This window comes from Hyla sarda, chromosome 1 (genome assembly GCF_029499605.1).
Source record: "Hyla sarda isolate aHylSar1 chromosome 1, aHylSar1.hap1, whole genome shotgun sequence".
NCBI lineage: Eukaryota > Metazoa > Chordata > Amphibia > Anura > Hylidae > Hyla > Hyla sarda.
The window spans coordinates 586181761-586208672 of record NC_079189.1 but is presented as its reverse complement, the minus strand read 5'-3'; the positions used below and the strand labels follow the sequence as shown (position 1 = coordinate 586208672).

The 26912-nt window shown below is 42.7% G+C and overlaps 1 protein-coding gene across 2 annotated transcripts in view; it reads left to right on the top strand.

Moving 5' to 3' along the window:
• ADAMTS12 (ADAM metallopeptidase with thrombospondin type 1 motif 12) overlaps window positions 1-26912 on the top strand; it is a 560388-nt gene that overhangs the window by 41528 nt on the left and 491948 nt on the right. The window lies entirely within an intron of this gene.

Sequence of the window (26912 nt, the reverse complement as noted above, 5' to 3'; positions counted from 1 at the left end):
TGGCCTGACACTCCCCCCGCCTCCAGAAACCCCAAAATCCGCTGCAAGGAGCGAGCTCCGCTCCATGCCGGATGACGGGCGACCACAGCTGTCACATCCCTTCTATTCATGTATATGGGAGGAGGTTTGATGGCTATGTACTAGCCGTAACACCCCCTCTCATGGGCATGAATGGAGGAGGTCACGTAACAAACATGAAAACCCCAAGCTTCTATATTCACAATGACGCAGTGCTGAATAGGGGATTAGATGTCATGGGGAGGAGCACCCCTTTAATGGCCACTGCTCTAAAAATCAGCTCTTTTTACTTATTTGTTTTCCCCCTGCTCTGTGGATGTTTACGCAATGTACTCAATAAAAGTAAGTGAAATAACCACTGCACTCGTCTTTTTCATGCAAGTAAATCCACTTTATTCCAGCAGAACTGGATGTGTTGTGGCCCTCACATCAGACTTTATCAACAGTCAGTAAACAAACCAATCTGAACAACATAAATGGGACATGGGTCATTAGGAAAAGGCATTATAGTCAATTATAGATGACGTCACTTTACCATGGAGAATAGGCTCAACGACAAACTGCTGAACACTAAAAGTATACATACAGATGTGGAAAAAATTGTTGATCCCCTTTCGACAGGGACAGAAAAACCCTAAAACCCTAAAAACCCTAAAACACTAACTGATGGCCACTCGGACATTGCTTGTGGATTGTGGTTCAACAAAATTATTTAAAAGACTAAATAATGAAACTGTCTTGGACAAAAAATTGGGTCCCTGAATTTAATATTTTGTTGCACAACCTTCTGAGGCCTCACTACAATCCAACCATTTCTGTAACTATCAATGCAGACTTCTGCACTTGTCTCTGGTCCAGCTGTCTCAGGTGTGAAGGTGTCTCCTCCAGGTATCTTGGGTACCTCCAGGTATACTGCTCCATCTGTCTCAGGTGTGAAGGTGTCTTCTCCAGACTGCAGGTATCTTGGCCCACTCCTCATAAGATTCGGCTCCAGCTGTCTCAGGTGTGAAGGGGTCTTCTCCAGACTGTAGGTATCTTGGCCCACTCCTCATAAGATCCTGCTCCAGCTGTCTCAGGTGTGAAGGTGTCTTCTCCAGACTGTAGGTATCTTGGCCATTCCTCATAAGATCCTGCTCCAGCTGTCTCAGGTGTGAAGGTGTCTTCTCCAGACTGTAGGTATCTTGGCCACTCCTCATAAGATCCTGCTCCAGCTGTCTCAGGTGTGAAGGTGTCTCCTCCAGGTATCTTGGCCCCACTCCTCATAAGATACTGCTCCAGATGTCTCAGGTGTGAAGGTGTCTCCTCCAGGTATCTTGGCCCCACTCCTCATAAGATACTGCTCCAGCTGTCTCAGGTGTGAAGGTGTCTCCTCCAGGTATCTTGGCCCACTCCTCATAAGATACTGCTCCAGCTGTCTCAGGTGTGAAGGTGTCTTCTCCAGACTGTAGGTATCTTGGCCACTCCTCATAAGATCCTGCTCCAGCTATCTCAGGTGTGAAGGTGTCTTCTCCAGACTGTAGGTATCTTGGCCCCACTCCTCATAAGATACTGCTCCAGCTGTCTCAGGTGTGAAGGTGTCTTCTCCAGACTGCAGGCATATTGGCCACTCCTCATAAGTTCCTGCTCCAGCTGTCTCAGGTGTGAAGGTGTCTTCTCCAGACTGCAGGTATCTTGGCCCACTCCTCATAATATCCTGCTCCAGCTGTCTCAGGTGTGAAGGTGTCTCCTCCAGGTATTTTGGCCCACTCCTCATAAGATACTCCTCCAGCTGTCTCAGGTGTGAAGGTGTCTCCTCCAGGTATTTTGGCCCACTACTCATAAGATCCTGCTCCAGCTGTTTCAGGGGGGAAGGTGTCTTCTCCAGACTGTGGGTATCTTGGCCCACTCCTCATAAGATCCTGCTCCAGCTGTATCAGGTGTGAAGGTGTCTCCTCCAGGTATCTTGGCCACTCCTCATAAGATACTGCTCCAGCTGTCTCAGGTGTGAAGGTGTCTTCTCCAGACTGTAGGTATCTTGGCCCACTCCTCATAAGATCCTGCTCCAGCTGTCTCAGGTGTGAAGGTGTCTTCTCCAGACTGCAGGTATCTTGGCCCCTCCTCATACGATCCTGCTCCAGCTGTCTCAGGTGTGAATGTGTCTTCTCCAGACTGCAGGTATCTTGGCCCACTCCTCATAATATACTGCTTCAGCTGTCTCAGGTGTGAAGGTGTCTTCTCCAGACTGCAGGTATCTTGACCACTCCTCATAAGATCCTGCTCCAGCTGTCTCAGGTGTGAAGGTGTCTTCCCCAGACTGCAGGTATCTTGGCCCACTCCTCATAAGATCTTACTCCAGCTGTCTTAGGTGTGAAGGTGTCTTCTCCAGACTGCAGGTATCTTGGCCCACTCCTCATAAGATCCTGCTCCAGCTGTCTCAGGTGTGAAGGTGTCTCCTCCAGACTGCAGGTATCTTGGCCCACTCCTCATAAGATCCTGCTCCAGCTGTCTCAGGTGTGAAGGTGTCTCCTCCAGGTATTTTGGCCCACTAATCATAAGATCTTACTCCAGCTGTCTCAGGGGGGAAGGTGTCTTCTCTAGACTGCAGGTATTTTGGCCCACTACTCATAAGATCCTGCTCCAGCTGTCTCAGGTGTGAAGGTGTCTCCTCCATACTGCAGGTATCTTGGCCCACTCCTCATAAGATCCTGCTCCAGCTGTCTCAGGTGTGAAGGTGTCTTCTCCAGACTGTAGGTATCTTGGCCCACTCCTCATAAGATCCTGCTTCAGCTGTCTCAGGTGTGAAGGTGTCTTCTCCAGACTGCAGGTATCTTGGCCCACTCCTCATAAGATCTTACTCCAGCTGTCTCAGGTGTGAAGGTGTCTTCTCCAGACTGCAGGTATCTTGGCCCACTCCTCATAAGATCCTGCTCCAGCTGTCTCAGGTGTGAAGGTGTCTCCTCCAGACTGCAGGTATCTTGGCCCACTCCTCATAAGATCCTGCTCCAGCTGTCTCAGGTGTGAAGGTGTCTTCTCCAGACTGCAGGTATCTTGGCCCACTCCTCATAAGATCCTGCTCCAGCTGTCTCAGGTGTGAAGGTGTCTCCTCCAGGTATTTTGGCCCACTACTCATAAGATCTTACTCCAGCTGTCTCAGGGGGGAAGGTGTCTTCTCCAGACTGCAGGTATTTTGGCCCACTACTCATAAGATCCTGCTCCAGCTGTCTCAGGTGTGAAGGTGTTTTCTCTAGACTGCAGGTATCTTGGCCCACTCCTCATAAGATCTTACTCCAGCTGTCTCAGGTGTGAAGGTGTCTTCTCCAGACTGCAGGTATCTTGGCCCACTCCTCATAAGATCTTACTCCAGCTGTCTCAGGTGTGAAGGTGTCTACTCCAGACTGCAGGTATCTTGGCCCACTCCTCATAAGATCTTACTCCAGCTGTCTCAGGTGTGAAGGTGTCTTCTCCAGACTGCAGGTATCTTGGCCCACTCCTCATAAGATCTTACTCCAGCTGTCTCAGGTGTGAAGGTGTCTTCTCCAGACTGCAGGTATCTTGGCCCACTCCTCATAAGATCTTACTCCAGCTGTCTCAGGTGTGAAGGTGTCTACTCCAGACTGCAGGTATCTTGGCCCACTCCTCATAAGATCCTGCTCCAGCTGTCTCAGGTGTGAAGGTGTCTTCTCCAGACTGCAGGTATCTTGGCCCACTCCTCATAAGATCTTACTCCAGCTGTCTCAGGTGTGAAGGTGTCTTCTCCAGACTGCAGGTATCTTGGCCCACTCCTCATAAGATCTTACTCCAGCTGTCTCAGGTGTGAAGGTGTCTTCTCCAGACTGCAGGTATCTTGGCCCACTCCTCATAAGATCTTACTCCAGCTGTCTCAGGTGTGAAGGTGTCTTCTCCAGACTGCAGGTATCTTGGCCCACTCCTCATAAGATCCTGCTCCAGCTGTCCCAGGTGTGAAGGTGTCTTCTCCAGACTGCAGGTATCTTGGCCCACTCCTCATAAGATCCTGCTCCAGCTGTCTCAGGTGTGAAGGTGTCTTCTCCAGACTGCAGATTTAAGCTCCTTCCATAGATGTTCCATAGGATCCTATCCATTCTTGGGTGTTTTTAGCCATGTGTTTTGGGTAATTATCCTGGTGGACGACCCATGACCTGTGACTGACACCAAGCTTCCTTACACTGGGCAGATCATTTCATTGATACCCGATGTCAGATGAAAATATTAAAGAGCCTCCTCCACGTTTTCTAGTAGGTACAGTGTTAATTTCTTTGTAGGTCTGTGAACATAGAGCTGAGGGGACCTGCCAAACACTTTAGTGTTGGTCTATCTGTCCATATGACATTCTCCCAGAAGCTTTGTGGCTTGTCAATACGTATTTTTGGAAATTTCAGTCTCACTATCTCACAGAGCATTGTCTAGACTGGATACAATTGTCTCCACTTCTCAGCTGAGAGCAGGACTAGCTATGTACAATGTATCAGTCTGGAGTCCAGGATGTTTAGCTCACAGAGCATTGTCTAGACTGGATGCAATTGTCTCCACTTCTCAGCTGAGAGCAGGACTAGCTATGTACAATGTATCAGTCTGGAGTCCAGGATGTTTAGCTCACAGAGCATTGTCTAGACTGGATACAATTGTCTCCACTTCTCAGCTGAGAGCAGGACTAGTTATGTACAATCTATCAGTCTGGAGTCCAGGATGTTTAGCTCACAGAGCATTGTCTAGACTGGATAATGTCTCCACTTCTCAGCTGAGAACAGGACTAGTTATGTACAATGTATCAGTCTGGAGTCCAGGATGTTTAACTCACAGAGCATTGTCTAGACTGGATACAATTGCCTCCACTTCTCAGCTGAGAGCAGGACTAGCTATGTACAATGTATCAGTCTGGAGTCCAGGCTGTTTAGCTGACAGAGCATTGTCTAGACTGGATACAATTGCCTCCACTTCTCAGCTGAGAGCAGCAGGACTAGCTATGTACAATGTATCAGTCTGGAGTCCAGGATGTTTAGCTCACAGAGCATTGTCTAGACTGGATACAATTGTCTCCACTTCTCAGCTGAGAGCAGGACTAGCTATGTACAATGTATCAGTCTGGAGTCCAGGCTGTTTAGCTCACAGAGCATTGTCTAGACTGGATACAATTGTCTCCACTTCTCAGCTGAGAGCAGGACTAGCTATGTACAATGTATTAGTCTGGGGTCCAGGCTGTTTAGCTCACAGAGCATTGTCTAGACTGGATACAATTGCCTCCACTTCTCAGCTGAGAGCAGGACTAGCTATGTACAATGTATTAGTCTGGGGTCCAGGCTGTTTAGCTCACAGAGCATTGTCTAGACTGGATACAATTGCCTCCACTTCTCAGCTGAGAGCAGGACTAGCTATGTACAATGTATCAGTCTGGAGTCCAGGATGTTTAGCTCACAGAGCATTGTCTAGACTGGATACAATTGTCTCCACTTCTCAGCTGAGAGCAGGACTAGCTATGTACAATGTATCAGTCTGGAGTCCAGGCTGTTTAGCTCACAGAGCATTGTCTAGACTGGATACAATTGTCTCCACTTCTCAGCTGAGAGCAGGACTAGCTATGTACAGAATTTCTGCCATTAAATTATAAACTAGAGTTTTCTGATTCACTGACTTTTCATTCACATAGAGATTAATCTCTATTTACACAAAATGGGGAGATTCCTTTAAATTTAGACAAAACAGGGTGGCCCTTTTCGGTCTGTGTTTATGTGTGAGAATTACAGCTCACGTTTTCTGCTTGATATTCAGAATGCAGGGGAACAGCTGTTGCTTTTTTTTGCTTCATAGAAATGAATCCCCATATAAAGCAGCCAGGAGTCGTCTGCTGATAGTGAGGCGGCCGCCTTACCAGCTGCCTGTTTTGGACCTTGGTTTTAAACAATACGTAGCTCCGCTTGCTTGGCATTTTTAGGATTACTTTGAAGAACTCTATCCTTTGTGGAAGAATGGGAGCAGCCATGCAGACGCTGACTGAAGGATTTGTTGTTGTTGATTTCTCAGCAGTTCTGAATATTCTCATTTAAGCAGAATACGTCTGCAGAAGCGTCATGTGAATAGAGCCAGAATAGAGAAAAAGTGTATTGTTTCTGCCAGAGGAGCAGTATGAATCCTCAAAGTGTTTGAATGCAAAAAATTGGAATGTAAAAAGAGGGAAACCAAAAAGTTTTATTTTGCTAAGAACAATGTAGAAACAAAGGCAATCAGGCACTGCTGCACTCTGCTAGCCTAAGGGTTAAAGGGGTTATCCAGGAAAAAAAAACTTTTTATATATATAAATATATATATATATCAACTGGCTCCAGAAAGTTAAACAGATTTGTAAATTACTTCTATTAAAAAATGTTAATCCTTTCAGTACTTATGAGCTTCTGAAGTTGAGTTGTTCTTTTCTGTCTAAGTCCTCTCTGATGACACGTGTCTCGGGAACCGCCCAGTTTAGAAGAAAATCCCCATAGCAAACCTCTTCTAAACTGGGCGGTTCCCGAGACACGTGTCATCAGAGAGCACTTAGACAGAAAAGAACAACTCAACTTCAGAAGCTCATAAGTACTGAAAGGATTAAGATTTTTTTTATTAGAAGTCATTTACAAATCTGTTTAACTTTCTGGAGCCAGTTCATATATAAAAAAAAGTATTTTTCCTGGATAACCCCTTTCAGGGTACGTTCCCACCTGGCGTATATTTATTGCGTATTTGCTGTGTTTTTGCTGCTGCATATTTTCTAACCCATTGACTTCAATAGGAAATAAAATATGCAGCAGCAAATACGCAGCAAAATACGCCAGGTGGGAATGCACCCTAAAGGGGTATTCCGGTGGAAAAAATTTTTTTTGTTAATTAACCGGTGCCAGAAAGTTAAACAGATTTGTAAATGACTTCTATAAAAAAAATCTTAATCCTTCCAGTACTTATTAGCTGCTATATTATACAGAGGAAATTCATTTCTTTTGGAATTTATTTTTTGTCTTGTCCACAGTGCTCTCTGCTGACACCTGATGTCAGGTCCAGAGCAGGAGAAAATCCCCATAGCAAACCTATGCTGCTCTGGACAGTTCCTGACACGGACAGAGGTGTCAGCAGAGAGCAATGTGGACAAGACAAAAAAGAAATTCAAAAAGAAAAGAATTTCCTCTGTAACATACAGCTGCTAAAAAGTACTGAAAGGATTAAGATTTTTAAATAGAAGTAATTTACAGATCAGTTTAACTTTCCGGCACCAGTTCATGTAAAAAAAAAAAAAAAGAGTACCCCTTTAAACTCCCTACACACTGGATACACAAAGGGAACCTCCTTGAGGGTACAGACCAGGTTTGGATAAGCAGTATAGCTTCAATGCAAAAGAGAAATAAGTCATACTCACCCAATTGTAGTAAGTTCAGATTGAATGCTTTATTCAAAGCATGCGTGCAGATGTACAGTAAAGCACAAGTACAGTAAAGCACATGTACAGTAAAGCATATGCATTTTCCCTGCAAGAAAGAAATGCCATGCAATGGCTGAGTACACAGGAAGGGCTCCACATAACAAAAGCAGACAAAGGTGGAGCATTGAGGCATACAATCAGGGCCGGCCTTAGGTGTTCAGGCGCCCTGTGCGAGCTAGCCTTGTGGCGCCCCCCCCCCCCCCCCATAAACGTACACAAAGAGGAAAAAAATCTTTGTGAAAAATATATTTTTTTTATATTTAATCATTCCCCTGCCCCCTTGATGAGTCCCGTGTACCCCTTCACCAGTTCCGTGCCCCCCTTAATCAGATGCAGTATAGTTCCCCCACATTAGGTGCAGTATAGTTCCCCACATTAGGTGCAGTATAGTTCCCCCACATTAGGTGCAGCATAGCTCTCCACATTAGGTGCAGTATAGTTCTCCACATTAGGTGCAGTATAGTTCCCCACATTAGGTGCAGTATAGTTCCCCCACATTAGGTGCAGTATAGCTCTCCACATTAGGTGCAGTATAGTTCCCCACATTAGGTGCAGTATAGTTCCCCACATTAGGTGCAGTATAGTTCCCCACATTAGGTGCAGTATAGTTCTCCACATTAGGTGCAGTATAGTTCCCCACATTAGGTGCAGTATAGTTCCCCCACATTAGGTGCAGTATAGCTCTCCACATTAGGTGCAGTATAGTTCCCCACATTAGGTGCAGTATAGTTCCCCACATTAGGTGCAGTATAGTTCCCCACATTAGGTGCAGTATAATTCCCCACATTACGTGCAGTATAGTTCCCCACATTAGGTGCAGTATAATTCCCCACATTACGTGCAGTATAGCTCCCCACATTAGGTGCAGTATAGTTTCCCCACATTAGGTGCAGTACAGTTCCCCCACATTAGGTGCAGTACAGTTCCCCCACATTAGGTGCAGTATAGTTCCCCACATTAGGTGCAGTATAGTTCCCCCACATTAGGTGCAGTATAGTTCCCCACATTAGGTGCAGTATAGTTCCCCACATTAGGTGCAGTATAGTTCCCCACATTAGGTGCAGTATAGTTCCCCACATTAGGTGCAGTATAGCTCCCCACATTAGGTGCAGTATAGCTCCCCACATTAGGTGCAGTATAGTTTCCCCACATTAGGTGCAGTACAGTTCCCCCACATTAGGTGCAGTATAGTTCCCCACATTAGGTGCAGTATAGTTCCCCCACATTAGGTGCAGTATAGATCCCCCACATTAGGTGCAGTATAGTTCCCCCACATTAGGTGCAGTATAGTTCCCCCACATTAGGTGCAGTATAGATCGCCCACATTAGGTGCAGTATAGTTCCCCCACATTAGGTGCAGTACAGTTCCCCCACATTAGGTTGGCAGTATAGTTCCCCCACATTAGGTAGTAGCAGGTTCCCCACATTAGGTAGAAGCAGGTTCCCCACATTAGGTAGTAGCAGGTTCTCCATTTTAGGTAGTAGCAGGTTCCCCACATTAGGTAGTAACAGGTTCCCCACATTAGGTAGAAGCAGGTTCCCCATATTAGGTAGTAGCAAGTTCCCCATATTAGGTAGTAACAGGTTCCCCACATTAGGTAGTAACAGGTTCCCCACATTAGGTAGTAGCAGGTTCCCCACCTTAGGTACAAATTAAATTTTCCTGGTGCAAGCTGTGTCGGCCGCCCGGCGCCCCTGTTGCTATGGCGCCCTGTGCGGCCGCACAGCTCGCACACTCCTAACGCCGGCCCTGCATACAATAATGAGGTTAAAGGTGTACTCCGCTGTTCCAAAACTGTTCCGAATGCTGGAGCCGGCGCCGGGAGCTTATGATGTCATAGCCCCGCCTCCTCATGACATCACGCCCCGAACCCCTCAATACAAGTCTATGGGAGGGCGTTTCAAAATTGATGTAGAAATAATCAATTTTTAGTGCAATTTCTGCAATTACAGTAAAACAATTGCTAGGTTACTGCAATTTTGGAAAAAATCACAGCAAAAACATAGGAAAAAATAAATAAATAAATAAAACAGCCATAGAAATATTAGCAGTATATAGATAGAGTTGGAAGGGGAGGGATCTAATAAGTGATGATGCCTGTAGGTCACAGTAAGTCAGCTGACCCATGCCTGACCATGTCCTCTGAAACATTAAACATTGACATTTTCTGTGGGCCAGACTGGTGATCACATGACCCAGTAAAGAAACACATGGATGCAGCTGTACTGAAGTGAAACAGAAGGCACCGTAGGACTAGTGTTGATGATTCTGCATGATTTGGGCAAAAAAACAAACAAACCTGGAGTTCTTCTTCATGAAAATGGTTCTGCATCACAAACAACTCCTTTAATATTCTGTTCAGGGGTTATTCACTTATTTTTATTTTTTTTTTACTTTACTTTTAACTATTTATTTATAGCAATCTTTGAATTCCTATTACAGTTCAGTGCTATGCATAGGCAAAGCACTGATCAGTGATATTTCTATAGTCTACCTCTGTGGGCAGACTATACAAGAAGATCCTGAGAGCGGCACAGACTGTGAGCTGAGCCCAGGCTGCGTTTTTCACTCATTGGACCCCCCCCCCCCCCCCCGTAATTGGGTGGTCTGTGAATGTATACAAGCACTGCAACTGCTTTAGATTAATTATGGCATCTGAAGGATTAATAGTGGACATCAGGGTGATCACTGATATCTGCCATTACCAGTGAGACCCCAGCTGCTTATAGCTCCTGCACCGACTTTACGGTCCGAATACCCCTTAGGACTTAAAGGGGCACTCTGCCCGTAGACATCTTATCTCATAAGATCTAGCTGCTGGGAACACCCAACCCCACCCAGCCCCCCGCACGCGATCTCCAGGCTTGCACCGCCGTGTTCGAAATATCATGCCATGCCCCCTCCATTCATGTCTATTCAGCCATAGATATGAATAGAGAGGCGTGACCTGATGCCACCTGACCCAGCAGCCAGACCCCCCACCCCCCCCCCCCCACCCCCACCACCACCACCACCATGAGACATCTTATCCCCTATCCTTTGAAATGGAGAGGATGTGACATGGGGGGATGTGACATGGGGGGGATATGAAATGGGGGGATATGACATGGGGTGTGTGACATAAAGGAGTTGTGACATAGGGGAGATGTGACAAGGGGGATGTGACATATGGGGGGGAGATGTGACATGGGGGAAGAGTTGTGATATGGGTAAGATGTGGCATTGGAGGAGATTGAACATTGACATGAAATGAGGGATGTGAAATGGGGGTATGGACATTAAATGGGCAGAATGTGAAATTGAGGGATATGAATAAAATGGGGGAGATTGGACATGAAATTAGGGGATTTCACCATCTGCCTATTATATCGAAATCTCAATATTGTATTATGTGAAAGGAAAGTCCTTAAAGGGGTACTATGGTGGAATGTTTCCCCCCCCTCCCCCCCATATAAATCTGGTTCCAAAAAGTTATACAGATTTGTAAATTACTATATAAAAATCGTAATCCTTCCAGTACTTATCAGCTGCTGTATGCTCCACAGGAAGTTGTGTAGTTCTTTCCACTCTGACCACATTGTTCTCTGCTGACACCTCTGTCCGTGTCAGGAACTGTCCAGAGCAGGAGCAAATCCCCATAGCAAACCTCTCCTTCTCCGGACAGTTCCTGACATGGACAGAGGTGTCAGCAGAGAGCACTGTGGTCAGACTGGAAAGAACTACACAACTTCCTGTGGAGCATACAGCAGCTGATAATAAGTACTGTAAGTATTGAGATTTTTTAATAGGAGTAATTTACAAATCTGTTTAACTTTCTGGAACCAGTTGATTTAAAATTAATTGTACCCCTTTTAATGAGATTTTTTAAAGGGAGATGTAAGGATGGACACATCTGAGGGTAACAAAAATGAACCCCTAACAATTTTCCTATGCTCCTCCATTCTTGAACATGGGATTGGTGAACAAGTCAAACTAGAAATGACTAAAGGTGACCACGGACGTGCGTGACCAAGTACAATATAGTGATATTAAACTGTTATTCTCTACTGAGATGCAATAGAAAGTGCAGCCATTCCTTCTCTTTCTTTTCATTAATGAAGTAGTGGTATATTACAGAAGAAGGGGATCAGCTCTATGAAGTATATATGACATCTTGGACAGATCGATTGTTTGTCTCGGAAGGTTACTTACTTTTAATGAATCATTTTGAGGAGTAAACCTGCTTAGTGTCTGATGGTGGACATGACATGAATAAATATACTATAAAGGGGTATTCCAGTCCATGCTTTTCTTATCAACTTGCTCCAGAAAGTTAAACAGATTTGTAAATTACTTAAAGGGGTTATCCAGGAATTTTTATATATATATATATATATATATATATATATATATATATATATATATATATATATATCAACTGGCTCCAGAAAGTTAAACAGATTTGCAAATTACTAATATTAAAAAATCTTAATCCTTTCAGTACTTATGAGCTGCTGAAATTGAGTAGTTCTTTTCTGTCTAAGTGCTCTCTGATGACACCTGTCTCGGAAACTGTCCAGAGTAGAATCAAATCCCCATAGCAAACCTCTTCTACTCTGTGCAGTTCCCGAGACAAGGAAGATGTCAGCAGAAGTGGTCAAGGCAACTTGCTGAAGTTCAAACCATGCATCAGAATGGGGGAAGAAAGGGTATATAAGTGACTTTGAACGTGACATGGTTGTAGGTGCCAGGCGGACTGGTCTGAGTATTTTAGAAATTGCTGATCTACAGGGATTTTAATACACAACCATGAACCATCCCTAGGGTTTACAGAGAATGGACCGAAAAAGAGTAAATATCCAGTGAGCAGCTTATGTGTGGACACAAATGCCCTGTTGATGTCAGAGGAGAATGGGCAGACTGTTTTAAGACGACAGGCAACAGTAACTCAAATAACCACTGGTTACAACCAAGATCTGCAGAATACATCTCTGAATGCAAAACACGTCTAACCTTAAGGCAGATGGGCTACAGCAGCAGAAGACTACATCAGGGGCCACTCCTGTCAGCTAAGAACAGGAAACTAAGGCTATAATTTACACAGGCACCAAAAGTGAACAATTGAACGTTGCCTGGTCTGATGGATATCTGTTTCAGCTGGCCAATTAGATGTCAGGGTCAGAATTTGGCATAAACAATATAAAAGCATGTATCCACCCTGCCTTGTATCGGTGGTTCAGGTTGGTGGTGTTACGGTGTGGATGACATTTTCTTGGAACACTGTGGGCCCATCAGTACATTGAAGTTGCTGACTAGGGGTGAGCTTCTAGTGGCTAATCTTCTGGAGAATAAAAGGATTAAGAAGCCAATATTTAACATGTCCCTTGACAGACGAGGCCCTGATGCACACTAGGTCAGCCAGTCCATTTGGCAGTTCAGCCAACATGTCTATTGTGTATAGGGACCTTTAGATCTCTTAATATTGGTGGCATTAAGGGTCCTCCATTCATTGTTCATGGTTTAGGATAAAGGTTAAAGGGGTTATCCACCATAAGGTGATTTCAGTACTTACCTGCCAGAAAATAATGGACATGCTTAAGAAGGATCCATGCTTGTCTTGGAGCTAAGCCTTCTGAGTCCACCATAACGTTGCTGCTATCCTTTTGTGAAATGGCTATTTCCTGTTGGAGTTCCCTCCCTCCAACTACAAGTCCCATGATTTTTTGTTTGTAAGTGTGAGGTCACTTTTCTCCCTCCCACACATCTGCCACACCATCCATTAACCCCTTAAGGACGCAGGGTTTTTCCGTTTTTGCACTTTCGTTTTTTCCTAAAATTTTCCACCTAAAATTCCATATTATGGCTTATTTTTTGTGTCACCAATTCTACTTTGCAGTGACATTAGTCATTTTACCCAAAAATGCACGGCGAAACGGAAAAAAAAATAATTGTGCGACAAAATTGAAGACAAAATCGCCATTTTGTAACTTTTGGGGGCTTCCATTTCTACGCAGTGCATATTTCGGTAAAAATTATGCCTTATCATTATTCTGTAGGTCCATAAGATTAAAATGATACCCTACTTATATAGGTTTGATTTTGTCGCACTTCTGGAAAAAATCATAACTACATGCAGGAAAATGTATACGTTTAAAAATGTCATCTTCTGACCCCTATAACTTTTTTATTTTTCCACGTACAGGGCGGTATGAGGACTCATTTTTTTGCACCGTGATCTGAAGTTTTTATCGGTACCATTTTTGTTTTGATCAGACTTTTCGATCACTTTTTATTCATTTTTTAATGGTATAAAAAGTGACCAAAAATACGCTTTTTTGGACTTTGGAATTTTTTTTACGTGTATGCCATTGACCGTGCGGTTTAATTAACAATATATTTTTATAGTTTGGACATTTACGCACGCGGTGATACCACATATGTTTATTTTTATTTACACTGTTTTATTTTTTTTATGGGAAAAGGGGGTGATTCAAACTTTTATTAGGGAAGGGGTTAAATGATCTTTATTAACACAGGTAAGTTCCCTCCCGATGTCCTACAAGATGTTCGGGATGCCGCGATTTAACTGCGGCGGTCCCGAACAGCCCGACTGAGCAGCCAGGTTACTTTCACTTTCACTTCAGACACGGCAGTCAGCTTTGATCGCCGTGTCTGAAGGGTTAATACAGGGCATCACCGCGATCGGTGATGTCCTGTATTAGCTGCGGATCCCGGCCGTTGATGGCCACCGGGACCGACTCGATATGACACCGCGTGACCCCGCGGCATATCGCGGGAGCCGGCGGAGGACATAAATATACGTCCTTCATCGTTAAGGGGTTAAAACACACCTGAGCTTCGCTGTAAACAATAGATCAGTGTTTTCTAACCAGTATGCCTCCAGCTGTTGCAAAACTAGAATTTTTTTTGCAGAATGATCTCCCTCCCACCCAAGGTCTCTCCACCCATTATAGCACAGACAGGCTGTCTTTCAACACCTGACTAGTGATGTAATATCTCGGGCCACACTGCAACCTGGAAAAAGCTAAAACAACATTTTATGTGCTGTTAAAAATAAACATTGGGGCAAAGATCACATAAGAATTGCAAGACCACCATGAAACACAGGTACAGACACTATATGAACTACACTAACTTTACAGCCCCTGTGGCATAGTCAAATAAAAAAAATCCTGGAATACCCCTTTAGGGTATGTTCACATGCGCAGATTTTTTAGCGGGTTTTCCGCAGCATATTTGAAAGTGGGCGGGTTCTTCTCGGCTGTCTGCAGATTTTCCGCAGCGGAATTTACGCTGCGGAAAATCCGCCACAGTCCCTACTGACTTCAATGGGGCAGGGCGGCGGATTTTCCGCAGTGTACATTCCGCTGCGGAAAATCGGCTGCGGACAGCCGAGAAGAGCCCGCCCACTTTCAAATACGCAGCAGGAAAACCCGCTAAAAAAATCAGCGCGTGTGAACGTACCCTTAAACCCTCTGCAGAGACTTTTGGCTTTTGTAGCTGCCACTGAATTTCTACTGCAGTTAATATGTCTTTAAAAAAAAAGGTGGAATTCTTCAAAGTAAGCTATGGAAACAGGTAAAAATGTGATGTCCCAGTACGGGATATGGTCCCGTACAGTACTTAGGCCCTGTCAGGTTGAGTACCTCTGTGTCCTAGGGGCTCTCCTGCAGCGTCTCCCTAATAATAATATATCTAATGTATAGTGTGATATATATATTATGTATAAAGGACCTTTGAGGACCTCTGAGTTAGTTATGTTATGTGATCACATGTTCAATACACATGTTTGTTACCCAGAGAGCACCAGCTAACCATGTGACCTGCAGCTTGACCTATGTCTCCTTGCTCAGCCCCCCTTTATAAGAGGGGGAAGTACTACAATCACTTTCTTAGATCCTGAGGTCAAGTCCAGTCCAGACATCTCAGAGCCAGTGTCCAGCACATCTGGAGGCCACAGGCCTAACCTACAGCCACATGTCATTAAGTCAAGTCATCTCTGTCTGCTGTCATTATCCTGAGTCAAGTCAAGTCTATTATAGTCAGCGTGGCTGTCCTAAAGTCTGTCAAGTCACTGCAAGTCCCAGAAAGCTGCAAGGTCCCCTCTGTGTTACTGGTCACCTCTCTGGGATCCTGGCCTAGCTGTAAAGACTGTTACCATCTGTCTACCTCAGTAAAGTTACTGGTTTTGGACTATTATTCCCCTGCCTAACCTAGGGATAGAAGAGCTACCTTCAGGTGGTTACTTAGGAAAACCACGCCCTGGCGTCATGAACATTTAGGGGTTAATACCATCTGCCCCTGGGCTATAACATCTGCCCCATACACCACACATCTCACCCCCGTGGCTCACCACAAAAATGTACCTGACAGTTCCTCAGTAATAGCAAGAAGACATAAGCGAGCGGGTTACAGGCTACAATACGCAGTAGGTCAAGCTGTCGCTCCGAGCAGAAAAAAACGTACGGACTATAAGTCATTTCAGAACAATTCTCAAATAAAAGGGAGCGACGTTTAAGGTGTTACAGAATGTCTGGAGGAAATATTCTGTTCACACGTCGTGGTATTCTTGTGAATCACTGTAACTATGTAATTTTAATGTCAGATCTCAACTTTCCATAATCGGAGAAGTTAAAAAATAATCATAATTAAAAGGGTGGCAATAAAAGGAGTAACAGAAAGGAACAAAACTTATTACATTTCAAAATGACAACATAAAAGGATTGTTACGCTGAGCAGAGGGGGAGGACGTAGCCTTCTCTTTGCTTTTATTATTGTAGATCAGTAAAGTCACAATTGGACAGAGTCCACACTGTGTGCGCAGTTATTAGGCAAGTGAGATTTTTGAGGATTTGTTTCATTATTGAATAACTACAGCGCTCTCCGCGAATCCTTAAAGGGGTTCTCCACCATAAAGTGATTTTAGTACGTACCTGGCAGACAATAATGGACATGCTTAGGAAGGATCTGCGCTTGTCTTGCGGCTAAATGGCTATGTTGTGAGATTATCATAACACTTTCAGTAGAAAAAAGGAATGGCACTCACCGTTGTCTTTTATTTCTTATTCTTTATTTTCCATAAAGTGCACTTTATGGAAAATAAAGAATAAGAAATAAAAGACAACGGTGAGTGCCATTCCTTTTTTCTACTGGAAGTATTTTTTGGATTATGGACACTGTATCTTCTTGGGGAGTTGAGCACCACCTATCGTACAGGAACTGACTGGGTTCCTTCAGAGGAGTCATGGAAAGTCTGGCAGTGCCGGTCAGCTTTCTCTAATCCAAGTCTTGATTATCATAACACTGTTGCTAGCTTTCTGGTATTTCCTGTTTGAGTTTTTTTTTTTTTTTACTACAAATCCCATAACCCCATTTTCCTCCCTTCCACACATAAGCCACCCCACCCATTGAAACATAAATGAGCTGCATCCATTCAAAAGACCTGTGGTTTTCAATCAGGGTGCCTACAGCTGTTGCATTAGTTGCAGATTGATCTCTCTCCCACCAAGCGATTGTTCCACCCATTGAAACAGACAGGCTCCCTGTCATCAGCTGACTAGTGAGTCAGGTTTCGGCCGCATTGCAACCTGGGAAAAATCTGAGACAACAGTCATTTTTTATGCTGTTAAAAATAAATATTGGGGTGAAAATCACAGAAGAATTCTGAGAAAACCGTCACACACAGGTACAGACACTATATTATGAACTACACTAACTTTACAGCCCCTGTAGCATAGTGAAATAAAAAAAAAATCCTGGAATACCCCTTTAATGGTAGGGGCCCACACAGCGTATCTGCAGTGTATTTGATGCTGCAGATGCACTGCCAGCAGTCACAGAGCGACTACAGTGCGAGCTCCCTGCTGCAGACAGAGGGCTCTGTGTGTCAGCTTGTGTCTTCCGGTGGATTCCTCGAAGTTAATCACCAGCTGACACACAGTACTACCTGGTCACCGTGAGGTCACTTTTCTCCCTCCCACACATCAGCCACTCCACCCATTGAAGCACAGGTGAGCTGCCTTCCATGCTGGGCTGTAATCATTAGACCAATGTTTTCTGATGAGGCTGCCTCCAGCTGTTGCAGAACTCCAATTCCTTGGAGAATGATTTCCCTCCCACCCATTGAAGCAGACAGGCTCCTTTGAAAACCTGACTAGTGTTGTATTGTCTCAGGCCGCACTGCAACCTGGGAAAACCTATGATGACACTCCTTTTGTATGCTGTTAAAAATAAACATCTGGGCAAAGATCAGATAAGAATTGCAAAACCAGCCATCAAACATGGGTACAGACACTATATTATAGACTTCACTGGTGCCAATCTTCAAAAAGGGCTCTAGGTCTTCCCCAGGAAACTATAGACCGGTATGTCTAACGTGCATTGTTTGGTAAATTGTTTGAAGGACTTATAAGGGACTGCATACAGGAATACATAGGGGATAATTGTATTATAAGTGATAGCCAGCATGGGTTTACTAAGGATAGAAGTTGTCAAACCAATCTAATTTGCTTTTATGAAGAGGTGAGTAGAAGCCTTGACAGAGGAATGGCTGTGGATATAGTGTTTCTGGATTTTGCCAAAGCGTTTGATACTGTCCCTCATAGACGTCTGACAGGTAAGTTAAGGTTATGGGATATACTGTATATATAATGTGAGGGGTGGACTCACTTATGGGAGATACTGTATATATAATGTGAGGGGTGGACTCACTTATGGGAGATACTGTATATAATGTGAGGGATGGAGTCACTTATGGGAGATACTGTATATATAATGTGAGGGGTGGACTCACTTATAGGAGATACTGTATATATATATAATGTGAGGGGTGGACTCATTTATGGGAGATACTGTATATAATGTGAGGGGTGGAGTCACTTATGGGAGATACTGTATATAATGTGAGGGGTGGAGTCACTTATGGGAGATACTGTATATATAATGTGAGTAGTGGACTCACTTATGGGATATACTGTATATAATGAGAGGGGTGGATTCACTTATGGGATATACTGTATATATAATGTGAGGGGTGGACTCACTTATGGGAGATACTGTATATATAATGTGAGGGGTGGACTCGCTTATGGGAGATACTGTATATATAATGTGAGGGGTGGACTCGCTTATGGGATATACTGTATATATAATGTGAGGGGTGGACTCACTTATGGGAGATACTATATATAATGTGAGGGGTGGACTCACTTATGGGATATACTGTATATAATGTGAGGGGTGGACTCACTTATGGGAGATACTGTATATAATGTGAGGGGTGGACTCACTTATGGGATATAATGTATATATAATGTGAGGGGTGGACTCACTTATGGGATATACTGTATATAATGTGAGGGGTGGACTCACTTATGGGATATACTGTATATATAATGTGAGGGGTGGAGTCACTTATGGGAGATACTGTATATATAATGTGAGGGGTGGACTCACTTATGGTAGATACTGTATATAATGTGAGGGGTGGACTCACTTATGGGAGATACTGTATATATAATGTGAGGGGTGGACTCACTTATGGGAGATACTGTATATATAATGTGAGGGGTGGACTCGCTTATGGGATATACTGTATATATAATGTGAGGGGTGGACTCACTTATGGGAGATACTGTATATATAATGTGAGGGGTGGACTCACTTATGGGATATACTGTATATATAATGTGAGGGGTGGACTCACTTATGGGATATACTGTATATATAATGTGAGGGATGGACTCACTTATGGGATATACTGTATATAATGTGAGGGTGGACTCACTTATGGGAGATACTGTATATAATGTGAGGGGTGGACTCACTTATGGGATATACTGTATATATAATGTGAGGGGTGGACTCACTTATGGAAGATACTGTATATATAATGTGAGGGGTGGACTCACTTATGGGATATACTGTATATAATGTGAGGGGTGGACTCACTTATGGGAGATACTGTATATATAATGTGAGGGGTGGACTCACTTATGGGAGATACTGTATATATAATGTGAGGGGTGGACTCACTTATGGGAGATACTGTATATATAATGTGAGGGGTGGACTCACTTATGGGATATACTGTATATATAATGTGAGGGGTGGACTCACTTATAGGAGATACTGTATATAATGTGAGGGGTGGACTCACTTATGGGATATACTGTATATATAATGTGAGGGGTGGATTCACTTATGGGAGATACTGTATATATAAATGTGAGGGGTGGAGTCACTTATGGGAGATACTGTATATAATGTGAGGGGTGGACTCACTTATGGGATATACTATATATAATGTGAGGGGTGGACTCACTTATGGGAGATACTGTATATATAATGTGAGGGGTGGACTCACTTATGGGAGATACTGTATATATAATGTGAGGGGTGGACTCACTTATGGGAGATACTGTATATATAATGTGAGGGGTGGACTCACTTATGGGATATACTGTATATAATGTGAGGGGTGGACTCACTTATGGGAGATACTGTATATATAATGTGAGGGGTGGACTCACTTATGGGAGATACTGTATATATAATGTGAGGGGTGGACTCACTTATGGGAGATACTGTATATATAATGTGAGGGGTGGAGTCACTTATGGGAGATACTGTATATATAATGTGAGGAGTGGACTCACTTATGGGATATACTGTATATATAATGTGAGGGGTGGATTCACTTATGGGAGATACTGTATATATAAATGTGAGGGGTGGACTCACTTATGGGAGATCCTGTATATATAATGTGAGGGGTGGACTCACTTATGGGAGATATTATATATAATGTGAGGGGTGGACTCACTTATGGGAGATACTGTATATAATGTGAGGGGTGGACTCACTTATGGGGGATACTGTATATATAATAAGAGGGGTGGACTCACTTATGGGATATACTGTATATATAATGTGAGGGGTGGACTCACTTATGGGAGATACTGTATATATAATGTGAGGGGTGGAGTCACTTATGGGAGATACTGTATATATAATGTGAGGGGTGGACTCACTTATGGGAGATACTGTATATATAATGTGAGGGGAGGACTCACTTATGGGAGATACTGTATATATAATGTGAGGGGTGGACTCACTTATGGGAGATACTGTATATAATGTGAGGGTGGACTCACTTATGGGAGATACTGTATATATAATGTGAGGGGTGGACTCACTTATGGGATATACTGTATATATAATGTGAGGGGTGGACTCACTTATGGGATATACTGTATATATAATGTGAGGGGTGGACTCACTTATGGGATATACTGCATATATAATGTGAGGGGTGGACTCACTTATGGTATATACTGTATATATAATGTGAGGGGTGGACTCACTTATGGGATATACTGTATATAATGTGAGGGGTGGACTCACTTATGGCAGATGCTGTATATAATGTGAGGGGTGGACTCACATATAGGAGATACTGTATATATAATGTGAGGAGTGGACTCACTTATGGGATATACTGTATATAATGTGAGGGGTGGACTCACTTATGGGAGATACTGTATATATAATGTGAGGGGTGGACTCACTTATGGGAGATACTGTATATAATGTGAGGGGTGGAGTCACTTATGGGATATACTGTATATATAATGTGAGGGGTGGACTCACTTATGGGATATACTGTATATAATGTGAGGGGTGGACTCACTTATGGGATATACTGTATATATAATGTGAGGGGTGCACTCACTTATGGTAGATACTGTATATATAATGTGAGGGGTGGAGTCACTTATGGGATATACTGTATATATAATGTGAGGGGTGGACTCACTTATGGGATATACTGTATATAATGTGAGGGGTGGACTCACTTATGGGATATACTGTATATATAATGTGAGGGGTGGACTCACTCATAGGAAATACTGTATATATAATGTGAGGGGTGGACTCACTTATGGGAGATACTGTATATAATGTGAGGGGTGGACTCACTTATGGAATATACTGTATATATAATGTGAGGGGTGGACTCACTTATGGAATATACTGTATATATAATGTGAGGGGTGGAGTCACTTATGGGAGATACTGCATATATAATGTGAGGGGTGGACTCACTTATGGGATATACTGTATATAATGTGAGGGGTGGACTCACTTATGGGATATACTGTATATATAATGTGAGGGGTGCACTCACTTATGGGAGATACTGTATATATAATGTGAGGGGTGGACTCACTTATGGGATATACTGTATATATAATGTGAGGGGTGGACTCACTTATGGGAGATACTGTATATATAATGTGAGGGGTGGACTCACTTATGGGATATACTGTATATATAATGTGAGGGGTGGACTCACTTATGGGATATACTGTATATAATGTGAGGGGTGGACTCACTTATGGGAGATACTGTATATATAATGTGAGGGGTGGAGTCACTTATGGGAGATACTGTATATATAATGTGAGGGGTGGACTCACTTATGGGATATACTGTATATATAATGTGAGGGGTGGACTCACTTATGGGATATACTGTATATATAATGTGAGGGGTGGACTCACTCATAGGAGATACTGTATATATAATGTGAGGGGTGGACTCACTTATGGGATATACTGTATATATAATGTGAGGGGTGGACTCACTCATAGGAGATACTGTATATATAATGTGAGGGGTGGAGTCACTTATGGGAGATACTGTATATAATGTGAGGGGTGGACTCACTCATAGGAGATACTGTATATATAATGTGAGGGGTGGAGTCACTTATGGGATATACTGTATATAATGTGAGGGGTGGACTCACTTATGGAATATACTGTATATAATGTGAGGGGTGGACTCACTTATGGGATATACTGTATATATAATGTGAGGGGTGGACTCACTTATGTGACACACTGTATAATACAATATTACAGGGTAAGTTGTGCCAGATGTTATCATAAGACATATTTAATAAGAGGTAAGGCTGGTAAAACAGTCCAGGTCAGGGGTGATGTAATCTGAGGAGAAATCCTGAAAACCCTTCATGCTCGGCTGCATTTCTGGTTTATTTTGCATCCTCAAGTGCAGAAAAGTGAAGGGTCCTGACTCTCTGAGGACATCACACTCTATACTGTCTGATTCATATAGACGTTTGCATAGCTTCACTCCACTAGGTTCCAGACAGAGCAAGGGCAAAGCATCGGAAGATTCCCAGGGAGACGTGTCCTGTGATCCTGGGATTAATGATTGATCTCGCTCCGGCCGCACACTAGAGATGGTTAAAAGTGGTATAAACAGCAGAAACAGTTCACACTTGGTATTTTGGTCATCATATTTAAATAAAACCAAAAGTGGAACCGACACAGAGAAAAACTATAATGGAAAGATTTCCACCTCGGTTCCACTGCTGGTTTTAGTTAAAATATTGTAGCTAGTGACTACGTTCAAATAATATACTGAACATATAAAGTGGGTGAAATACATATTGAAAACGTCACTTACTAAATATATTTTCAAAGGTGCTATTGGCATGACAACCCAAGTCATCCATACATACAAAGAAACAAAAACAAAAAAAAGTTCAGAAATAAAGGGGTACTTCAGTGAAAAACATTTTTTTTTTCATATCAACTGGCTCCATAGAGTTAAACAGATTTGTAAATGACTTCTATAAAAAATCTTACCAGTACTTATCAGCTGCTGAAGTTGAGTTGATCTTTTCTGTCTGAACCACATTGCTCTCTGCTGACACCTCTGTCTATATAAGGAACTGCCCAGAGTAGGAACAAATCCCCATAGTAAACCTCTCCTGCTCTGGACAGTTCCTGAGACAGGCAGAAGTGTCAGCAGAGAGCACTGTTGTCAGACAGAAAAGAACAACTCAACTTCAGCAGCTGATAAGTACTGGTAGGATTAAGATTTTTTAATATAAGTAATTTACAAATCTGTTTAACTCTCTGGAGCCAGTTTATCTGAAAAACTATTCTTTCACCGGAATACCCCTTTAAGTTATGTATAATAATGTGAAATGGCACAGTAAAAAAATATTGAATATGTGAATAAAAGTGCAAAAAGGTATGGAAAGCCAAGACAGCAGCAAAAATCTATCAGTAATTAAAAAGCAATCAGCTGGTTTAGTCCAAACTGATGGCTACAAAAAGGTCTTATCGCCAAGGTGTCACTCAAGACACATATCATGATGGGTAAAAGTAAAGAGCTGAAGACACATCTCATGATGGGTAAAAGTAAAGAGCAGAAGACAAATCTCATGATGGGTAAAAGCAAAGAGCTGAAGACACATCTTATGATGGGTAAAAGCAAAGAGCTGAAGACACATCTCATGATGCGTAAAAGCAAAGCACTGAACACACATCTTATGATGGGTAAAAGCAAAGAGCTGAAGACACATCTCATGATGGGTAAAAGCAAAGCACTGAAGACACATCTTATGATGGGTAAAAGTAAAGAGCTGAAGACACATGTCCTGATGGGTGAAAGTAAAGAGCTGAAGACACATCTCATGATGGATAAAAGCAAAGAGCTGAAGACACATGTCATGATGGGTGTAAGTAAAGAGCTGAAGACAAATCTCATGATGGGCAAAAGCAAAGAGCTGCAGACACATCTCATGATGGGTAAAAGCAAAGAGCTGAAGAGACATCTCATGATAGATAAAAGCAAAGAGCTGAAGACACATCTCATGATGGATAAAAGCAAAGAGCTGAAGACACATCTCATGATGGATAAAAGCAAAGAGATGAAGACACATCTCATGATGGATAAAAGCAAAGAACTAAAGACACATGTCATGATGGATAAAAGCAAAGAGCTGAAGACACATGTCATGATGGGTAAAAGTAAAGAGCTGAAGACAAATCTCATGATGGGTAAAAGCAAAGAGCTGCAGACACATCTAATGATGGGTAAAAGCAAAGAGCTGAAGACAAATCTCATGATGGGTAAAAGCAAAGAGCTAAAGACAAATCTCATGATGGATAAAAGTAAAGAGCTGAAGACACATCTCATGATGGAAAAAAGCAAAGAGATGAAGACACATCTCATGATGGATAAAAGCAAAGAACTAAAGACACATGTCATGATGGATAAAAGCAAAGAGCTGAAGACACATGTCATGATGGGTAAAAGTAAAGAGCTGAAGACAAATCTCATGATGGGTAAAAGCAAAGAGCTGCAGACACATCTAATGATGGGTAAAAGCAAAGAGCTGCAGATACATCTCATGATGGGTAAAAGCAAAGAGCTGAAGACAAATCTCATGATGGATAAAAGTAAAGAGCTGAAGACACATCTCATGATGGAAAAAAGCAAAGAGCTGAAGACACATGTCATGATGGGTAAAAGTAAAGAGATGAAGACAAATCTCATAATGGGTAAAAGCACAGAGCTGAAGACACATCTCATGATGGGTAAAAGCAAAGCGCTGAAGACACATCTTATGATGGGTAAAAGTAATGAGCTGAAGACACATGTCATGATGGGTAAAAGTAAAGAGCTGAAGACAAATCTCATGATGGGTAAAAGCAAAGAGCTGCAGACACATATCATGATGGGTAAAAGCAAAGAGCTGAAGACAAATCTCATGATGGGTAAAAGCAAAGAGCTAAAGACAAATCTCATGATGGTAAAAGCAAAAGAGCTGCAGATACATCTCATGATGGGTAAAAGCAAAGAGCTGAAGACAAATCTCATGATGGAAAAAAGCAAAGAGCTGAAGACACATCTCATGATGGGTAAAAGTAAAGAGATGAAGACAAATCTCATAATGGGTAAAAGCACAGAGCTGCATACACATCTCATGATGGGTAAAAGCAAAGAGCTGAAGACACATCTCATGATGGGTAAAAGCAAAGAGCGGAAGACACATCTCATGATGGGTAAAAGTAAAGAGCTGAAAACACATCTCATGATGGGTAAAAGCAAACAGCTGAAGACACATCACATGATGGGTAAAAGCACAGAGCTGCATACACATCTCATGATGGGTAAAAGCAAAGAGCTGAAGACACATCTCATGATGGGTAAAAGCAAAGAGCTGAAGACACATCTCATGATGGGTAAAAGCAAACAGCTGAAGACACATCTCATGATGGTTAAAAGCAAAGAGCTGAAGACAAATCTCATGATGGGTAAAAGCAAAGAGCTAAAGGCAAATCTCATGATAGGTAAAAGCAAAGAGCTGCAGATACATCTCATGATGGGTAAAGCAAAGAGCTGCAGACACATCTCATGATGGATAAAAGTAAAGAGCTGAAGACACATTTCATGATGGAAAAAAGCAAAGAGCTGAAGACACATGTCATGATGGGTAAAAGTAAAGAGATGAAGACAAATCTCATAATGGGTAAAAGCAAAGAGCTGCAGACACATCTCATGATGGGTAAAAGCAAAGAGCTGAAGACACATCTCATGATGGGTAAAAGCAAAGAGCTGAAGACACATATCATGATGGGTAAAAGTTAAGAGCTGAAGACACATCTCATGATGGGTAAAAGCAAAGAGCTGAAGACACATATCATGATGGGTAAAAGTTAAGAGCTGAAGACACATCTCATAATGGGTAAACGCAAAGTGCTGTCTCATGACCTTCACAACCTAATTGTTGTAAAACATAACAATGGCGTTGGTTACAGACGCATTTCTAAGCTTCTGAATATTCCAGTGAGAATTGTTGGGGCCATAATACAGAAGTGCAGGGGCCATAATACAGTGCTTATACTCCGTGCGCACAAAAAGCTGCACGTGCGACTAATAAGCAAAATTTTTTTAAAAAAAGGCTATAAATACCTTGATAAATGTCTCTCCTTCATGTCAATAGCACCTGGAAATGTATTTAGTAAAAATAAAGGTGACGTGAACTACTTATTTCACCCGCTGTATCACTAGCGACCAGCAGACTTTTCCAACTCTGAAATGTGTTTTCTAAAGTCATTACAGTAAAACTAAAGTATCTGGAGAAGTGGTTGTAATTGATGTTCTCTAGGATGATCAGTAATAACCTATTATCGCAGTGTGTTGGCCGCTCGCTCTGCAGACTGCACATACTGAACACGACACCAGAAAACCTGAAAGGGGTGAGGCCAATTTAAAGCATCTTTGAAAGTTTACACGTAGAGCTATTATTTTATTTTATTATTTTATTTATTTATATAGCGCCTACAGATTCCGCAACGCTTACAATTATGGGGTACATAATGGCATAGAGCTGAAGTTTTGTTTTAATGGGACGCAGTTCAGCAGGGTTATTTTTTTTTTTTTTTATATATAGATAAAATATTTTCATAATTTATTGTTTAAAGGGGTACTCCACCCCTAGACATCTTATCCCCTATCTCCCTGCTGCACCCTGCGTTCGTTTAGAGCGTGGGGTGCAGCGCCGGAGGCTCGGGACGTCACGGCCATGCCCCCTCAATGCAAGTCTATGGGAGGGGGCGTCACGCCCCC